At 37.1% G+C, this 6,000-nt stretch overlaps 1 protein-coding gene across 9 annotated transcripts in view; it reads left to right on the top strand.

Annotated features, from left to right (window-relative positions):
• The first annotated feature begins 2,162 nt into the window (after positions 1 to 2,162).
• The window catches only part of LOC110535260 (lethal(3)malignant brain tumor-like protein 4), a 123,451-nt gene continuing 119,613 nt past the window's right edge, over positions 2,163 to 6,000 (top strand). For 7 of the 9 annotated variants that reach the window (XR_005034557.1, XR_005034556.1, XM_036934847.1 and 4 more), the window contains exon 1: positions 2,163 to 2,265. The gene's annotated coding sequence lies outside the window, so the exon portion shown is untranslated. Of the gene's footprint in view, positions 2,266 to 2,354; positions 2,732 to 6,000 lie in introns of those variants that run through there. The other 2 variants (XM_036934844.1, XM_036934841.1) reach the window with 2 other exon arrangements.

Genomic DNA, 6,000 nt, shown 5'->3' with positions numbered 1-6,000 from the left:
TATTTACAGATAGCCAGGGGCACACTCCAACACTCAGACATCAGTTACAAATGAAGCATTTTTGTTTAGTGAGTCCAACAGATCAGAGGCAGTAGAGATGACCAGGGATGTTGTCTTGATTAGTATGTGAATTGGGCCATTTTCTTGTTTTGCTAAGCATTAAAAATGCAATGAGTACTTTTGGGTGTCAGGAAAAATGTATGGAATAAAAAGTGTATTATTTTCTTTAGGAATGTAGTGAAGTAAAAGTAAAAGTTGTCAAAAATATTAATAGTAAAGTAATGTACAGATACCCCCAAAAACTACTTAAGTAGTACTTTAAAGTATTTGTACTTAAGTACTTTACACCACTGCCCACTAGAAGGAAAGGAAAAGCTTTAAATGACAGCTCCATGGGCCATCAATTGGACTTGATTGGAACAGTCAGTCAGATCATGATGACGAGCGTTGTTTAAATTGGCAACAAGGGCACAGAACCAGAAGCTACAATAGAGAGTTACATAAGAAACATGTCCAATTCCGTTATTTATTTAAAATAACTGTAGCATAATATTTTATTCAGGCCTCTGCATTGCTGCAGCCAGTCACCAGGGCAACCCTTGCTTTACGAACAGAACAGGGAGAGTGATCATTAATTACTTATGCGACCTGGCAGAAATACATCAGGGATGTTGTTGAGGTGTTTGTATGGAGATAGAAAGAGCAGAGTCATACAAATATAATTTACACTAGCTACATCAGTCGTTGTGTGCAGGTTACATGACTTATCTAGTTCACAACGTAACAGGAGTCTAGCCACAGATCATTATGTGCAAATGTGCCCAACCTATATTTTTATGAACCCATTTTATCGTCTTCCTTATGAACCCATTATATCTCCTTATGGACCCATTCTATCTTATTCTTTATGAACCCATCCTATGTTCTTCCTTATGAACCCATTCTATATCCTTATGAGCCCATTCTATCTCCTTATGAGTCCATTATATCTCCTTAGGAACCCATTCTGTCTTCTTATGAACCCATTCTATCTTCTTATGAACCCATTCTATCTTCTTATGAACTCATTCTATCTTCTTGTGAACCCATTATATGTTCTTCCTTATGAACCCATTCTATATCCTTATGAGCTCATTCTATCTCCTTATGAGCCCATTATATCTCCTTATGAACTCATTCTATCTTCTTGTGAACCCATTCTATCTTCTTCCTTATGAACCCATTCTATCATCTTTTGAACCCAATCTATCTTCTTATGAACTCATTCTATCTTCTTCCTTATGAACCCATTCTATCTTCTTATGAACTCATTCTATCTTCTTCCTTATGAACCCATTCTATCTTCTTCCTTATGAACTCATTCTATCTTCTTCCTTATGAACCCATTCTATCTTCTTATGAACTCATTCTATCTTCTTATGAACTCATTCTATCTTCTTATGAACCCATTCTCTCTTCTTATGAACCCATTCTATCTTCTTATGAACTCATTCTATCTTCTTATGAACTCATTCTATCTTCTTCCTTATGAACCCATTCTATCTTCTTATGAACTCATTCTATCTTCTTATGAACTCATTCTATCTTCTTATGAACTCATTCTATCTTCTTATGAACTCATTCTATCTTCTTCCTTTTGAACCCATTCTATCATCTTTTGAACCCATTATATCTTCTTTTGAACCCAGTCTATCTTCTTATGAACCCATTCTATCTTCCTTATGAACCCATCTTTGTGTCCAGGAATAGATTCAATAGTTCAAGTTTGAATCAAAATAAGAGGAAGCCGAAGAGAGGCCAGATTTAAAAATCTGAGTAAAATTTGAGTAATAGGAATTCCGTGAAATTCTTCACCATTTATATGAATTATGTTTATTCTAACTCTGTCTATTCTATTCTTAACTCGGGTGTAATGTATAGACCACTCTGCTAAAAATGTTAGGAATTTCAGGATTGCATGAAATTCAATTCCATTACATGAAATTGTCAATTTTTTATTGATTTATTGACAGTAGGTGAGTATTTTTTAATTAATATCCAATTATATTTACAAGAAAGTATGGACTGTTATACAATCCTTGTCTTGTAGCCCACCTTTTCCTTATCGTCTGCCCAGCCACCATATTTCACACCTGTTCAATCGCCATCTAATATTTAGTTATGAGTCTTCCAGTAGAGGGCTGTTCGAGAGCATGCGCACAACCGCAGCGAGAGAACACTATTCCTCCTGTCACAACATTGAGGGGCAAAACGACAGCCGTGTTGGTAAGGAATTCATAATTTCATACAACCGCTGGGTTACTGTACTTTGTTTTTAAAATTTGACCAAGCACACACTATGGAAGAGCTGCATTTTGTAGGACGAAAACTATTCGAATGGCGTGTCGGGTTTTCCCATCGTTTTCAGAGGTGTTGAGATGGCTATTCTCGCGCTAATCTCTCATGTTTTCTCCTATTAAGCAAACGAACATATAATATGCCCCTTCCGTCAACTACTGACCCACTAAATTAAGTAAAATCAACTACGTCTATGTATTCGTCAATTTATTGCTGAAACATTTTCCAAACAAGTGATACGAGAGTGTAAACACAATGCGTAGCACGGCAGTCAAGCTAAGTGAAACTATAATTTTCTGACTGTTCTCGGAAATGTTTCCTCCGCGCGTTAGCGTTTTTGGTAGCTACGTGATGAGTTGCATCTGTCCTTGTGCGAGGAGACATGTAAACAATGGTAAGAAGTTGTTTGATGAAGCTTCGCTACATTGTTTTTATTTCCTTGACTTCAGAACTGTTTTCTCTTTCAAGCTGTTTTCTAGTTGGCTGGAGTTTCAGTTTCATCTTGGCACCTTACAAAGTGGTCTTGGCTCTAACATTTTAGATTACCTCGACATTCTGTTTAACAACAATCGTTTTCTGTTTATTTGAACTGACCAGGTGTAGTCTATAAAGCTTCTCATATTTTGTTTATAAAACCTTAGGCCTAAACGGCAACTTGTTTCGTGTTTTCTAAATGTCACTGTAACACAAACTATCCAGAAAATGTAAAATATAAAATAATATCTGATTCTTAATGATTAAAATTGTGTTCTTATTCTAACAATCATTCACCCCTACTAATAATTGTCAAACCCTTATCCTATTCAATGATTAGATACAAGTAGATGCACACTCATCATTTACTTGAAGAAAAAAAATTGTAAATTGGGAATAAAATACACCCGTTGAGTAAAGAATGTAAGGGCTTGTTTGTATGACTGTAATGCAGTAAAATGTTACCACAGTCAAACTTCACTAAAGTAACAAAATAAGAATACATATGCCTAAACCAAAATAGTAGCAGACACACCCCCAGCACACACACCCCCAGAAGACCCAACCCTTTTTCACAAACAAGGAAAAGGAAAAGGGGATTCCTAATCAGTGTGTGGTAAAGCATTTAACCCAACCCTTTCTGAATCTGAGAGATGCGGGGGCTGCCTTAAACAATGTATTGTTGCTTTGTCAAACAGGTTTTCCCCCCTTTAGTTCTCTGGTCATTCAATTATTATTACTTAGTGAAACACTACTTGTTAGTCGTATTTCTAAGAAAATAGACCCTAATGTATATTATTTCATAGAGCCCTCAAACTCAACTGGACCTCTAAGCCAGTCCCACTGGATTTTTTTTTTCATTGTTCCCCTCTAATCAGGGACTGATTTAAACCTGGAACATCAGGTGGGTGCAATTAATTATCAGGTAGACCAGAAAATCAGCAGGCTCTGGACCTCGTAGGGTAGGAGTTGAATAACCCTGTTCTATATCATCACTGCTACATGGACTTGCTGCTGTTATATATTTAATTATTTATATTCAATACTTAATTTCCATTTGCTTTGAAGGTGTCTGATGTTGTATCTTGTCTTGTGATTGTCAAAAAGTCAGATTAAAGGTTATATTGTTGAGGTGTTTATTTTGATGTCAGTGTCGGGAAGTAGTTCATATGCTTTCTGCCTTTCACGCCGCAATATAGCTGCCACATAACACTTCCTGTTGTAGCACACAGATAAAACATGAATAAAGTGTTTTGGCTTGAGAAGCCTCTTCAGTTTGTGTACCAGTGGAAGAACCTATTCAACGATAACAAATTGGCTAAACTGTGACTTTTATTGCCTCGTTGAGTTTAGTAAATTATATCTTAACTGACAACATGCATGGAACCATATTCTAATCTACGCTGTGCCTTCAATATCTCTATTATAGAGAATGTTGCACTGGCTTGGTAAAGTCATTGCTAAGTTTTTCCATTTTGCTTCTGCTGTCAAGTGAAGCCGGTATGTCATCTCACATTAAAAGGAGATTGGTGGAGACCTGATATCATTGTCCCGAACTGTAAAATGTCAGTTTGTAACTTGGACTTGGATGTGAACATGTCATGTGATATGAGCGAAGGGAACACTTTTTCCTCCCCCCTTTCTGAATGGTAAATGCTTACTGCTGATGGATGAGGGGTTATTTGGAAGCTGAGCGTATGTTTTATCTATTTTCATGAACACTTGATGTCAGAAGTCAACTATTCGTCTTTACAGTTGGCTTGCACATTGTATAGTCTACAGTCCGGTTAAGAGAGACTTTTTGTACAGTCATTTTACATATTCTACTGACTGTAAAGCATTCAAAACAATGCTGTTACACTTGTCTTAAATTCTGCAGGTAAAATGCATTACGATGCAGTTATAATGCGTTGTAAGACTTGTTTATCTATCCCTTTAAGTTTGACAGTGGTTTCTATCATGAATATCATCTTTCTAACTTAATTACTTCAGTATTGCAGTACTGGCTTGGCTTTCGCTCTTGGCAAAACATTTCAGTGACCTCGTCTGTTTTAAGTGTATAGTTTTAGTTGTGTCGTGTTCGTTTTTAACAATGTTGAATGGTTTGTAATTCTTTGCGTGAAGCGTTTGCTCCACTGAAAGGTTTTGCGATTATGCTGCGGGACTTAGAGATAATTTGTGGTTTAGTACGGTACCCTGCGTCACCACTTCATTGCTCCAGACCAGTGCAAGGGGGAGTTAGAACACTGATTATGCTTTTGGGTCCTACTGTGTCTCTGACAATGAATGGGCAACATAAACCTAAATAGAAACTGAAAAGTGTGCACAACTTCAGTATTACTTACTAAAAGTTTTTTTAATTTTATTTTTCTCTTACTGTAGTAGTGTAGGCTACTCCCGACCGGTCAAGTTGGACAGCGCCTGAGTGGTGCCACAGTCTAAGATACTGCATAGCATGTCAAGCTGTGTTGCTACAGATGCTGATTCAATACCCATGCCGGCCTCGACTGGGAGACCCATGAGATGACTGAATGTTTTTGGTTTCCCCCTCTAAAAACGGAAAGAAATAATTCTAAATAACAAACTAGCTTTATTTACAAATGAGTAACAATGTCTCACCCCATGTTCAAGAATGGCCCCTTTCTCGCTAATCTTACGTTATTTGAAAATGAAATCATCTCAAAAATGTGTTTTTTTAAAACAGTGATTTATTATTAATTTAGAACTATAAATGCCCCCCTATTCTCACAGATATATTATTAACCCTGTTATTAGCAGGGCAATATAAATTAGGCAAAAAAATAAACGTCTCTTTTTCAGGACAGAAAATCCAGATAACTTCACAGATCTTCATTGTAAAGGGTTTAAACACGGTTTCCCATGCTTGTTCAATGAATCATAAACAATTAATGAACATGTGCCTGTGGAATGGTCGTTAAGACACTAACAGCTTACAGACGGTAGGCAATTAAGGTCACAATTATGAAAACGTAGGACACTAAAGAGGCCTTTGTACTGACTCTGAAAAACAGAAAATGAAAGATGCCCAGGGTCCCTGCTCATCTGCGTGAACATGCCTTAGGCATGCTGCAAGGAGGCATGAGGACTGCAGATGTGGCCAGGGAAATAAATTGCGATATCCGTACTGTGAGATGCCTAAGACAGCGCTACAGGGAGACAGGACAGACA

The sequence above is a fragment of the Oncorhynchus mykiss genome, chromosome 11 (genome assembly GCF_013265735.2).
Source record: "Oncorhynchus mykiss isolate Arlee chromosome 11, USDA_OmykA_1.1, whole genome shotgun sequence".
NCBI classification, from domain to species: Eukaryota; Metazoa; Chordata; class Actinopteri; order Salmoniformes; family Salmonidae; genus Oncorhynchus; species Oncorhynchus mykiss.
Note: the sequence above shows the minus strand (reverse complement) of the source record. Positions and strands in the feature narration are given on the sequence as shown.